We start from the raw sequence: 14310 nt of genomic DNA on the forward strand, positions 1-14310 counted from the left end.
GGATTCTTTATTGTCTAATTATAAAATTTGATAATCTTTATGGCATCACCCCTATCTTTCCCCTTAGCTGGTTCCCCTACATTGGGTCTTCTTATGAACATATCTAATGGCTTGTTTTCAAACTCAAAATATGGCTTGTGGTGTCTTGATGCTAGAGGTTCATATGATCTAGAGTAATATATCTTGATCTTAGCCCCATTATAGACCACTGGCAATAGTAATCCAAATAAATCTTTGAGTCAGAGACTGTGCCATTTGAGAATATCAAATCAACCTCATATGCTCTTAACCAGGCAATTTTCAAACTAGGTTTCTTAGGGCCTATAGCTTGAGCTAGTATAACAAGACCAAGTCTCCCTTCTTGAATTTCCTAACCTTTAGCTTACTATCATACCAAAACTTCCCTCTACTGGACCACTATCTGTTCCAGCATTGCCCTCTATCTTATCTTATCCAACTTCAGCAACAACTCATCCATCCTATTTTTTAGAGTTGAGTTAAAATCCATGGACCCTTTCTTGGATTGTGGAATATTTTGAGCTTCAACTCCATCAAGAACATCATCCATCTTATTATCATCCCTGAATTATCATCTTGTTAATCAAAAAGAGGAGTGCTTGATGGTCAACATGAAAGTGACATAGCTTTCCTAGTAGATAGTGTATGAACTCTGTTACACTAATTATTATTTCTAAGATCTTTGATTGTTTGAGAATTCAACTTCTAATAACCAACACATACCCTCATCTTTCCATTTTTCTTTGATACAACCACCATAAAAAATAACCAGTCATTGTTCACCACTTCAGTGGTGACCCTGCTTTTAGAGTAAATTGTCAATTTTGTCTTTCACCTTCTTGGCATAATTAGGATTCATCCCATACCGTTGGAGCCTTACTGGTCTTGCATCTCGTTTTTGTGGTATTCTATGTTGATAGACCTCTAGATCTACCCCTTTTAGGAATGTATGTTCCCAAGGAAACACATCCTTTTATTTTTTAAACAGATGCTTGGCCTTCTCTTTGATCTTTAATTTCAGATGCTTATTGATTTTCACCATTTTGGGATTCTTTTTTGAATCGAGTTCCCTTCTTTAATTTCTTGATCATCTGGAAATAACTAATTTGGTCCATCTTTTTTCCTTTTGTGAGTGATTTCACCTCCTCGTCTTTCCATATTCCTACTGTGTATTCATTAAATGCATTTCTAAGTTCATCTAAGCCTCCTTCCTTGTCCATCCGCTCACTACTTCAATCAAAACTCTTTGCACTGGTCTACCTTTGACTCTCCTCACTCCCCCCTATGATTTGAAGCCTTCAATTGGCTATCTTGATTTTGATGGTGTCCTTCTATCCAGAGTCATTGGTCTTTCTCTTGGGTTAGACTCAATGAAGTTTTTTGGATATTGTTTCCTTTGTCTTTTTGCTCTCTCCCTATCGATCAGCAATTCATTCAAATCAGCTTTTGCTACAGGAAATATGTTCATTGATGTGAGCATTTTGCTTGATCTTCTTTGTCCCATACTTCCTACATAGCTCTTTTGGTTGCATATCTTTCTTTCAGCTTCTGGTATTTTTGGTCTTTACCTAAATATGTCTGTTGGTTCCTTAAATGGTTAATGTCTAGCCTACATAGTCATGAATGGCTCCCACACTCCTAAGCCATGGCCTTCCCAATAGCATATTATATGCTCCTTGAACATCAAGCACTAAAAAGTTGGTTTTGAGCTTCTCTTTCCTAAGTCTAATCTATAGATTTTCCACCAATCTCGTGGGCCCTAAACAACTCTCTATTTAGCCATCCTTATTTTGAGCAGTCCTAGCTTCATTTCCTTACATGAAGTTCCCAATATATTTACCCATGCTCCACCATCCAGTATGACACCCCATAATGGTTCCCATTGTTTCCTTATCTTGTATTCTATCCGGATGATTGGTACTTCATCACCCTTAATTTTAGATAGGTCAATGGCCATTTCTTTTGATGCTTTATTCCTCTATTTCATTATAAATTTTGCAACCTCTAGTAGGATCCACCTAATTTCATCTAAATCTATGGATAGCTTTTGAATACTCTTGTAGACCTTTATATAAATTTCATCTTTCTCATTGCTAGAGCTTCTTTCTAAACTCAAGGACCTACCCTCTGACAGATTGTCTTCACAATGCCATCCCTTTTCATGCCTTTTGCATCTAGTGGTTGATTGACCCCTTGGTGAGGAATTGAATTGCCTCTGAGAATTTTCTCAAGTTTGTTTTCTTAAACTTGGCTAACTCTGATCTAGTGACCTCCTCTTCCAAGAACTCTATTGTGGCTTTCACTAACTCTTCAATTTCCTTTGTGGCTTCGTCCTTACCAGATACACTTTTTGTGGGTTTGCTCCCCTGAGCTTCTGGAAGTTGTGGAAACTGTCTTTGGATTTTTCTGATATCTAAGAACTTCAGTTGCTCTGGCATCTTCTTAGCTCGATTCTTCATGATTTTGGCTTCCAGAGTTCTCTGCTCTTGCCAGTCATCAACCTCCTTAGTCTTGCCCTTAGCTTTCCAGGTAACCCACTGCTTTTCCCATCTCTAAGCCTCTTTTGTTTGTTTCATTTCCTGAATAGGATCATTTGGTAAATCCAATTATCAGTTCTTGTGATCGCTCATTGGAACTGGTTCAACTGGTTTTGCTTCAGACTTCTCATTTCACACTATTTGGATGTTGAGCTGCAAAGTATCCACACTTCTCGCAAGGGTAGTAACTGAAATTCTCCTTTTGAAATCATCTCTATCTTGCCCTTTTCCATTGTTGCCCTAATACCTTTCTCTCACAAGCCCATTTCTTGTGTTGGCCTTATTATCTCTTGTACTAAGCATTTCATCCCGCTATAGTCCTTCTAGATTCATCAATGAAATCATTGGCACATATTTCCTTCATTAAAATGGTTCATTCAAATCTTACAATCATTCCATACATGGACAAAATGCATTGCAGTATGTGCATTGGCAGCACTCATCATACCTTGTACATTGGCAACACTCATTGTATCTATGATCTCTTGACGACATTACTTTTGCTACCAAAGTAAAATCTTGGTAAAAAACGTTATTGATTAATTATCCCACATTTTGTGCTTTTGAGATGTCACATAAAGAAACTATAGGTATTGCATCTCACATTCATCGGGAGTCACAATCATGAATAAAGTCCTAGATGTTGACCCTAAAAACTTTATCGTACAATCTTAGCACAAGATTTTCCTTCTTGCAACATTCAAGGTGAGCTATATGCTTTTGGATGTGCATTCCAAACAACTCAAATGTACCCTCTTAAGTGCCTGTCGAGAACTTCAATATTTTGAATAGGGTTTTTCATCAAACAAAAGTAATAAGCAAACAAAGAAATGAAAAGAAATAATAAGTTGAGGGCATGGGGTTCTACACAATTGAGTAGCACATGGTTGGAGATCTGAATACCTTAAATGCATGCCCAATGTTTTCAAAAGAGCAACAAGAAAAATCCCTTGCTTGTATTGCATGGGAGGAGTTCATATCTAGGACAAGAGTGGTATTGGAAAAGAATTCTAGATAGCATCTTCACGACCCTAACTTCTGGCCTATTTGGATATCCCAGTAAGTAGGGTGCACATATGCATGCACTTCATAGGGTAATAGAATAACTAATGTCTCTCTACATCTCTTTTGCATGGACCACTATGTAAAGTGTGGGTTTTGTCCTAGAGTCTAAGTGAAGACGGGAAGAGGAGGAATTATCCCACATGTAATGGAGTCAAGTTGTAGAGCTCCTTAAAGCTCACTTTCATGAATAAACAACACAGTTCAAGTTTGCACTACATTCTTGTCTATGGTGAGCATGTGCTAAGCTACGTAAATACTCAAGTTTGTGTTTATGAGTCCAAGCTGATCTATCTTGGAACCTAGTTCACTTGAATGATAATCTTGCTTACACACACTTGCACTATGTTTCTCTTTCATCCACCCCTGCTAGCACGATCCCACTCTCATCAAGTGGTATCAGAGCTTTATGGTATGCTAGCTAGTTTTTTTTTTACTACGCATTTGTGTGTTAGTTCGATTGGCATCTTCTAATCGTCATTAGAATCCTTGGTATTTCTCTTCTTCTCTTCCCATTGCATACCTTGTGACTAATTAGCATCAATATTAGTTAGTGTGAGCATGTTCTTGGTTTTAATTCCCTTGGGCCACTACTCTCATGTCTAATTATGAGGTTAATTAGCATTAGGCTTCATTATTAGGTGTGTTTCCCTCAATAGTTTTCTCTTTTTGCACCATTTTTTGTGTTCCATTACTCCCAAGTATGGCACTATCTTGCTTCCTCACTTATGTGCATCCGTAGCCAATGTCATGAGCTTCACGATGCATCCTCTCATGCTCCAATTGGGCATCTCATGTGAGGATAATTGTTTAATTAAATTTGAAATTTTTTGAGAGTTTGTGGCTACTATTTCTTTGTGTTCTGCAGCAAGGAAGTGTGTTTAGGTGGGTGTGTCTGTGCGTGCGCGTGTGCGAATAATTTCATGCATTTAATGCTCAAACCTTTTTGTTCAATCCATGGGAAAGAACTCGATTTATAGGGTGTTTACCTTTGTTTTCTAAGGAGGGCCCATCCCAACTCATTCCCCACCAACCGACCGCCCATTGGCGGACTTCGCCAAGGCGGTAAGCTGGATTGAAGGACGACTTCGTGTCTGTGAGTGGAGTCTAGCCATCCACCGACCACCTGCATGGGTGGAACGACGTCTGATGGCCCTTGTGTCGGCCGCAGTCTACCCGCCTGCCTGGAGGACCTGCCCGCCTGTCCCCACCTGCCTGGAGGACCTGCCCACCTACCCCCGCTGGCCCGGACTCTACCCCCGCCTGTGGCCTTGCTCACGCTGCCCGAATTAACCAAAGCTGCCCTTGATCTTTTAAAGCTCCAAGGCCCCTAATGGTATGCTCCCACTCAGAGGCATCAAAAAAGCTTCAAGCAGAGAAATCACCTTCAAAGCTAGCAAGGCTTCAAAAGGGGACCACGACAAGCATTCAAAAAGGGATCATCAACCTATTCAAAGCTTTGGACTCCACGACGGCTTGGCTAAATGTCAAAGCAAAGCAGAGGAGCATAACTTCTTTGTGAAGAGGGGCTTCAGCCCGATGAAGAGGTGCTTCACAAAGGAAGAAATCTCTCTCTCTCTCTCTCTCTCTCTCTCTCTCTCTCTCTCTCTCTCTCTCTCTCTCTCACACACACACACACACACACACACACACACACACACACAAAACTTGCAATAAAATGAATCCAACCAAGCACAAAAACTTCAAATAAATTTCAAATTTTTGTGCTCGTGTAAAGAGGCAGACACTGGCTAGGAGAGTCTCCTAAGCTAAGACCCCTCTATTAGCACAATAAGGGAAAAGGGAATTGAAAAGTACAACGGGGAGGGGGGTATGTTATCAGCACTACCTTAGAACAACTAGTCGACACCGATGGAATGCACACTAGGGCATCTACACTCATAGCAAGTGCATAGAATTTAGCCAAGGACAAATGAGAGATACCCCCCCCTAGGCGTGTATGCACAAAATATACAATTTACACCTTTATACAATTTTCTATATACATCAGAGTTGCGTAAGCATTTGCATAGGGGAGGATTTCTTAGCGCCCGACCAAGCATGGAGTTTAGGCCATGAGGCGGATTGCATCCAGAGGCACCTAGCGACTGTACTACCCCTGAATGGGTGTTATGAATGAAAGTGTACTCAAGAAAAATATAACATTGTGGAGGGTGAATATATGTGTACATCGTGTTGCAGTAAGAGCGAGGGAGAATATAGTGGAGGGTGAAATAGAGTGCAGAGAGACATGAGAGAATGTAGAGAATCTTTAAATGCCCCATCCAAGTGAAACAGGAAACCATGTATTAATGCAATGATAAAATCTAGGTATACCATAACATCAAAACGACATAGAGAGAGAGAGAGAGATGATGATGGCAATGGAGTTTAGAGCTTCTCACCGTACTTTAGAATCGATTAGGGGCTGTCGAAAGGCTTCTTGCTTTGCTACAAGAGAGCGGTGATGAGAGCTACGTAGAGGTATTCAACACGAAAGCTTCCGGAGCACATACACCGTGAAACAAGAGAGGAGATATTAAGCAATTAGAGAGAGAGTGTCCTTCTTCCTCTTCTTCTTCTTCTTCCCAAGAGAGAAGAGCTTATGGAGATGGTGATGAAGAGCTCGCACCACTCCGTATAATGGATACGTATAGTATAGCTTTTAGACGCAACAGACGGCATTGAAAACTGAGGTGTCTTTGCCAATTTATAGGTTTTCCAATGCGGCCCGGAGTGTGTCCCAAGCTACAGCTAGCACTACCTCTCAGCCAGGATTAGCTTCCTACTTTTGGGAAAAGACTTCAGACTTTTCTAAAAACGTGGCACAGCGTTTGGTGGTCAACTCTCCCACTTACCATTCAATTTTTCCAGTAAAACTCACCAATTGAACAGTATCTGGCCAACTGATGGAACCTTAGCTAGAGTATTCCGCACCGTAATGTCCCGACATAATTATGAATTTCCCATACTGCTCCGACGTATTTACAGTATCGCTTTTTATAAAAATAATTTCATTAAAAATCCCATTTGGTCCCGTTTCTGCTCCGGGTGATCATTTTTAATCCGGCGGAGACTAAAACTAATCTTTTTATGTTTAGTTCATCATAAAAAGCACAATGCTTTTCAGAGACATCGAAAAGCACAAAAAGCTAAAAATAGCGTTAAAAACAATAAAAAAAGTAATTTTTTTCTAAAATTGAACCACGGGTTTCTCTCGTCCAATGAAATAAAAAAACGGACTCGCTTTTTACTAAAAAGCACTGAAAATCATGAAAAGCTAAAATAGCATGAAAAGCACTCGAAAAGCAGATTTTTACAAAATTGAACCATAGCTTCCCTGGAACACGTACATCAAAGATCCAACCTTGCTTTTTGCAAAAAAAAACCTAAAAGCATAAAAAGCATGAAAAAGCTAAAAATAGCATATTTTTTTAAAACTAAACCAAATGTCCGTCTAACCTATTGAAACATGGAAACGGCCTTGCTTTTTACTTTAGAACCTTCCAACACTGTCAATTAAGCATCTTAAATCAAAATTTGACAAAATAGATATTGAAAGCTATTTTTTATTTTTGAAAGAGACCCAAAAATTGGAGATTTTACAACAAACAATCATTAGGAATCATCATCACCTCCTTGCATGGCAACTATGTGCATTTCATAGACGAATGTAAGCATGCACATGAAGCCTGGCATGTCCTAGAAAGGAATTTTGGAGCCAGGGCTAAAAGAAGTAAGGTTAGTCTCAAAAGACAACTTTACAAGATCACTATAGTTGAAGGGGAGGACATTGCTAGCATAGTAAATAGGCTTAAGAGCATTGTCACGCAACTCACTTACATCCAATGCAAAGTACCAAAAGATGACAAAGTGGATGTGCTTTTAAGTGCACTTCCACCCTCTTATAACCACTTGGTCACCATTCTTGAAGAAAAAGAACCGGTTCCACCCTTCCAAGATGTCATCAACTCAATTCAAGCAGAAGAAAGAAAGCCAAAAGACTCGTTAACATCATCAAGAGGGGATTTTGTCACGACATCCTCAAGGGGAAGATATTCACCGTTGACATCATCAAATGGAAGAAAGTGTTATGAATGTGGAAGAATGGGACACGTAGCAAAAGATTGCTACACAAATAAACCTTGCAACAAATGCGGTAAGAAGGGACATCCTCCTGCTCGATGCTACTCAAATGGAGTCAGTAGCAATGGAGAAAGGAGCAATAGTAGAAGCAACAGCAGAAACTACAAAGGGAAGAGTTATATCAAAGAATCAGCTCACATGGTAGAAGACAAAGAAGAAGATGAAGGCGAGAACAACCTTGTCTTCTATGGCACCATACTTTGAAGATGCAGCCTCTCTACTTGTAGGGAAGGGCTTTTATTTTTCTGCGTGGATATTATCTTGGGTGTATTTTGTCAATCTGTGTGGATTTTACCATCCTGTGTGGATATTGCATCTTTAGTATTTTGTCTTAGTCCAAATCCCAAGAGGAGGATTGTAAAGTGTGGGTTTTGTCGTAGAGTCTAAGTGAAGGAGGGAAGAGGGGGAATTATCCCACATGTAATGGAGTCAAGATGTAGGGCTACTTAAAGCTCACTTCATGATGAATAAACAACACATTTCAAGTTTGCACTACATGCTTGTCTATGGTGAGCATGTGCTAAGCTAAGTCAATACTCAAGATTGTGTTTATGAGTCCAAGCTAATCTATCTTGGAACCCAATTCACTTGAGTGATAATCTTGCTTACACACACTCACACACTTGCACTACGTTTCTCTTTCATCCACCCTAGCTACCACAATCCCACTCCCATCACACTAGACCTACCCCTACAAAGCAAAGGGAAATCTTAGACTTCGAGAGAGTGTTCTTGGGATGTCTTTGCATGGAGGACATGTTAAGATAGAACAAGATGAAAGAGGTCTAAGAATGGTTGAGATGTTCCAAAGAAGTTTTCCATTGGTGGTGCGAAAGCCTGACTCTTCCTATTATTGTGTACAAGTAGAAGACAATGTAAAAGCCATAGTCTACAAGAAATACAAGCATTCAGATACAACATGTGGAAAAATCTACACAACGCAAGAGTTTCTCAGACAATGTTGCAGTCCCAGGACTTGCACGGTGAAGATATGGAAATCTTGGATGAAATCTTAGTTAGACTTTGTAAATTGAACACATGAACCAAGTGAATTTTTAAGAGGCTTTGGAGACCTTCCACAAAACTTTTATCGGTGTGTGGAAAAATTGACATATCACTCACTATATGGTAATGTAGTTGATTTGTTGATATGATAATGTATTGATTTGAAAATGTGTTTCTTTGTATTGTATGTGCTTGTTTTCTATGCATCACATTATATATAATCACATGTCTTGTTTTGCAAGGAAATATGGCAACTTGGGTATCTGGTCTATACATGGCAAGGAGGAAACCCACTACTACGGAGCTCATAGCTTAGAGGAGCTACATCAATGGACGTACTAAAAACTTATGCATGAGTCACACCAAAATGAACAAGTCAAAGATAATTAGATTGGCCATGCAGTAAGATTAGCGAAATAAACAATGAAGGAAGGAAATATGGGAGTCATCTTCTACGGTAAGACGACATATTGGTGGCTAAAAAAGGAGCATAGCTCTCAGCAATAAAAAAATCTAGACACAAAATTCATTTTGTCAAGAATACATTATGTAATTTCATATTTCTTTAATATGAGTATTTTTGCAACAAAGAAGCAAAACATGGTAGTGATTTCCAAGATATAAGAGCAAAGCTAATCTAAATTTTTTGCATTAAAAAATACATTGGATAATTTAGCCATCGAGAAACATTATAGAGTATTTTGGCCTTTTGGCCTTGTCTAAGGGTCTCTCTTGCTCTTGCCTTGGTCGTTTCAAACAACGTGTTCCTTTATTATCATCCCTCGTCTTGGCATGTCGAGGTTGGATAATGTAGTCTCAAAGTTTGCTTCAGCCTGAGGGGAGGCTTCTATAATTTGAAGGAGTGAATGTTTATGGCTAAGTAGATTGTGCTTTTTATAATGTGGTAACTAGCTTGGGTCTATGATTCCACATGCCAAACCATACGCACCACTTGTCAAAAAGTAGTAATTGAATATGCCATAGACGACATAGCCAACACCAAACATTGAAATTGTTGCTTGCTTCTCTAGCAGCATGATCTTATCTACAATTCATCTAACAATAGTGCCTCCTAAGATATCTTGAAAGCGTCTTCAATTCCATAAGAAGAATCTCGATTGTCTTGTCTTTGAAGAAGTTGGAATGGAAGACAAGAAATTTTGGATAGCTCAAACTCTCCAAGTAATATCCAAAGAAGGAATTCTTTCCCAGGTCTCCCTTGCCTCACCCATGGGGACGAGGAACAACAGACTTGTTATCATACACAGCAAACTACCAAAAATTATAACCAAACATTGATTTATACACATGAAATTGGGCATATATACACTACCAAGGTGAAAGAGAATAATTGTCTAAAATAGAAATATACATTTTGGTTTCATCTTCTTTAGCTAATGCCACAGTCTATAGGTCAAGGGAGCTATCTGGGGGATGGATTTGGAGCAAGCTTTGTACGTGATTTTTTTGCCATTGAAAATGAAATCTTTCATGAATCATTTCAAAATTATTTATTATTCACTTTGTTGATACCGTGCTTACTTGTTTATCTTTTTATCTCTCTCTGTCTTGCTGAAATAGTTGAAGCTCTCTCTCTCTCTCTCTCTCTCTCTCTCTCTCTCTCTCTCTCTCGGCATGGAGAGAGAGAGGGGGGGGGAGGTTGAGGTTGAGGTTGAGGTTATACAAAGAGAGCGTGATAAAGAGAGTGAAATATATCTTGCTAACAAGAGGGATAGAGAGAGAGAGGGGGGGGGGGGGGGGGGGGGGGGGGGGGGGGGGGGGGGGGGGGGGGGGGGGGGGGGTCAGAGGGAGAGAGGGTGCATTGAGAGAGAGAGAGAGAGAGAGAGAGAGAGAGAGAGAGTGAATCAAGTCCCATCACCAATCTTAGCAAGGAGGATAATTGTCATAATCATAATGATGAGATGGAAGATAACGGATTCGAAGATGATGAAGCCAACACAACTACAAATGACAATTCAGTTTCTCTTTGTTGATTTAAGAGCCATGGGTTTAGATCTAAATGGTACCACATGTAGAGATCTGTTTGAAGATGATTCATAAACATTTTGTATATTTTATTATATGAGAAGTTTTTGTCGTGTTGTCCCTCTCTCTCTCTCTCTCTCTCTCTCTCTCTCTCTCACACACACACACACACACACACACACACATTTTATCAAGCATGTTAATCAATGTTGATCAAATGTGTGTGATTAATTTAATGATCAAGTATCTATCATTTTTTGTCCAATTTTTTATGAGAAATATCAAATGCTTAATAATTGATTTGTTTTTAAATAGTAAGAAGTACTCAACTTTGAATATTTTTGCTCCAAAGTGTTGCATGGTAATGCTAGAGGTAGATAATGATGGTTATAACCTCTCTCTCTCTCTCTCTCTCTCTCTCTCTCTCTCTCTCTCTCTCTCATGCACACACATACACACATACACATCCATCTTCACACATTTTCTTCTGTAGTTATTTGAAGAGTTATGGTTGCAAGTGGAGTTAACATTTTGTGTTGTGCACAGTGCGAGAGTGCTTCCACTATTGTAGAATGCTTTAATTGAACAAGAGCTCGTTTACTATGCTCCTTGCTCGGATCTCTTCACAGCCAGAGAGCTCGCCGCCACCACTTTGTAAAGCCTTTCAAACTATGCGATGAATGCAAGGATGCAGTTGCTCAGGTGAAATGCATATGATGTTTAGGAGAAGAGTGCAAAGCCTCTTCTATTTCGTGTAGGGTTGTCCATATCAAACCACAATGCGTGTCCTACTTGCGGATCATCATTAGTGACAAAGCGGCCAAATTCCTTGTGCAAGCTAACCTATCCAAATAACCATCGTTTCATGCCTCAATACCATTTTTTTGTCCATGTTTTATAAAAATTGTCATGCTTTTTTTTTATGTAAAATAGAAAGAAGTACCCAAATTTGAATATTATAGTGCCAAAGCGGGAGGCGGTAATGTTTGCAATAATCATAGCGATAATTTATGCGGTAATAACATAAATTACACGCGAGAAAGAGCGACAATACACGTGGTAATCTTTAATAATGAAAAAACTCCTTCCCGCCCCCCCTCTCTCCTCTTTGGCCACCCCATTTTGGACTCTCTCTCTCTCTCTCTCTCTCTCTCTCTCTCTCTCTCTCTCTCTCTCTCTCTCTCTCTCTCTCTCTCTCTCTCTCTCTCTCTACAAAACATGGTAAATGGCTGTGCTGAATTTTTTGAAAGTTTTATGGTGCAAGCCCAAAATTATTAGAAGGGACGCATATTGGCCTTCAAAATGAAAAGTAGAGTTACCCTAGACAAGGCGGCTCCTTGTTTATTGCAAAGGATAATGTGTGATGGATTTTGCTTAGAATAGGATAGTAGATACTTTTTTTATTTTTGTCATACTCACTCTGAGTGGATGTGCTATATTAAACCGACAAGGAATGTACAATTTGCTCAAGCATGTCAAGTGCCTTGAGGAATCACATTACACATTTCATATCTATACATCCAACAGGTACAGGATAGATACATTTTGTGGACTGGTGGATGATGCAAGAACTGAAATGGTTTTGATTGTTTGAGTCCATTCTTTAGAGTTCTTGTGGTTTCCAATAGAGACAATCACTTCTTTGCTTTGTTGAATAATCTCTTTGAAATTGGTCATCAAGTGGTCATTTTTTAAGACAAGCCGTTTCCTTAATTTCCAAACCTACTTGAGGTAGCAAAAACAGACAATTTGTGTGCAGATAATGATGGCTTGGTTTTTTCTACTCTTTCCTCCCATGAGTAAATCATTCTTGAAGAATAGGATCTTGTAGGTCATTTGTATCCATTAACATATTTTACCTGCAAGGGCTCTTGTAATTGGACAGTGTAGGAATAGGTGGAAGGGATCCTTGCTAGCTGCAGGACTTGCTATCTGCAAAGTAGTCTTGAGATACCAACCCACTTTTACTTTCAGTACTGCTCTCAGGACAGAAAATCCCGCAGCTGTTTGTGAGTGGTTGAAAAGTCGCCTCCCCCCAACCCCCAATGCATAATGTGCATCGGCTCATCTATTTAATGTGTGTAGCATTGCGAGCTATTATGTTTCATGCGGTCTCCAGCTGATGACTCTTCGTCTTTTGTTTAAAAAAATTAAAGGTTGTAATCCATTAGGATTGTTTTCCTGGTATTCACTCTAGCACTCCCAAACTTTGTCTTCTATTGGGATTGTTTCTACCTTGTTAAAGACTTCTCTGATTCTTCTTCTTCTTGCGAGAGATGCGGACCTTCCGAGCTTGTTCTTGAGAAATTGTTACTTGATTCCCACAGCTTGAGATCAAGTCATATTCGACAGATCTTAAAGTTCTATTGAGATTTTTTCTATGATATTAAACCCCTTTCTTCAAGCTGTGATATACATTGACGTGTAAGACATCTCCTCTGACATATTCTTCTTCTTCTCTCTACTTGTAAAATTTTTGTGGTAGATTGGGGTTGTATATACCTTATAATAAGTTCTCTCCTTCTTTCCATTAGGTTGTTTCCTAGGAAGAACAAAAGAAGAGAAAAGGAAAGAGTAAAAGGGGAACGAAATCCACATTCTCCTCCTTTTTCTTCTTCTGTGTAAATTTATGGTTGAGCCACTTTCACTTCTTCTCAATGCTCCCTCTAAGTACATAGGATTACCCCTACTTTTCTAATTCTTTTTCTCTTCATGCATGCCATAGTGCTATCGTTGTGACAAATGATATATTGCTCCATAAGGATATGACATATATTGCTTATGTTAGTGGTATGGGACACTAAAATATGAAATATGTGGATGATTAAAAGCACAAACGAATGAATTTGCTTAGAGTTTATGGAAGTTCATTTTGCTATATTATGTTTTTGATATGTAATTTTAGTCACTATTTTGGATAAGCTATGAGTTGCAAGATGGTAACATAGCAACCAAGGACATTTAGTTCTTTAACAAAGAGGTATTTAATGGTACTATATATTTGATGTATGACTAACAGGTATAAAGAAATTTGTGTCATTGGTCTATCTCTAAAAGGTCTAACTAGTAGGGGGTACCCAATTGTAGAAAATCGAAAAAGGTGGAGAATCAAATGAGATCCGTGTCAAAGGCGAATGGCAGATGGCAGGTATCGCAATAGGCATAGAGCGATGCAACATCTTTTTTAATTGAATGGGATGCATTGTAGGGCAAGGGGAGATGCAGTAGATGCCAAGGGGAGGCACACTGGCTAAGAGGGAGCTTGTGAAGATGCCGTGGAGTTGGAGACGCACAGAAGCATGGTGGCGATAACGTGCAGGCGGAGGCAGTTTGTATATATATTTATATAAACAGATAGCTTACCAGAACAGCTCAACGTGACTAGTGGATTGGTTACGGGAGCACTTGTGAAAGTCATGCGCATTGAGAGGAAGGTTCGAATATGCCGCTTTCTTTTGTGAGGGTGGTGAGTAATATGGTGAATCCTTCATAGGACAGATGGAATTTGGCAGAATCTCCACATGTATTGAATATAATATGGAACGAACCAGTAGGA

The sequence above is a fragment of the Adiantum capillus-veneris genome, chromosome 20 (assembly GCF_014529385.1).
Source record: "Adiantum capillus-veneris isolate H3 chromosome 20, ASM1452938v2, whole genome shotgun sequence".
NCBI classification, from domain to species: Eukaryota; Viridiplantae; Streptophyta; class Polypodiopsida; order Polypodiales; family Pteridaceae; genus Adiantum; species Adiantum capillus-veneris.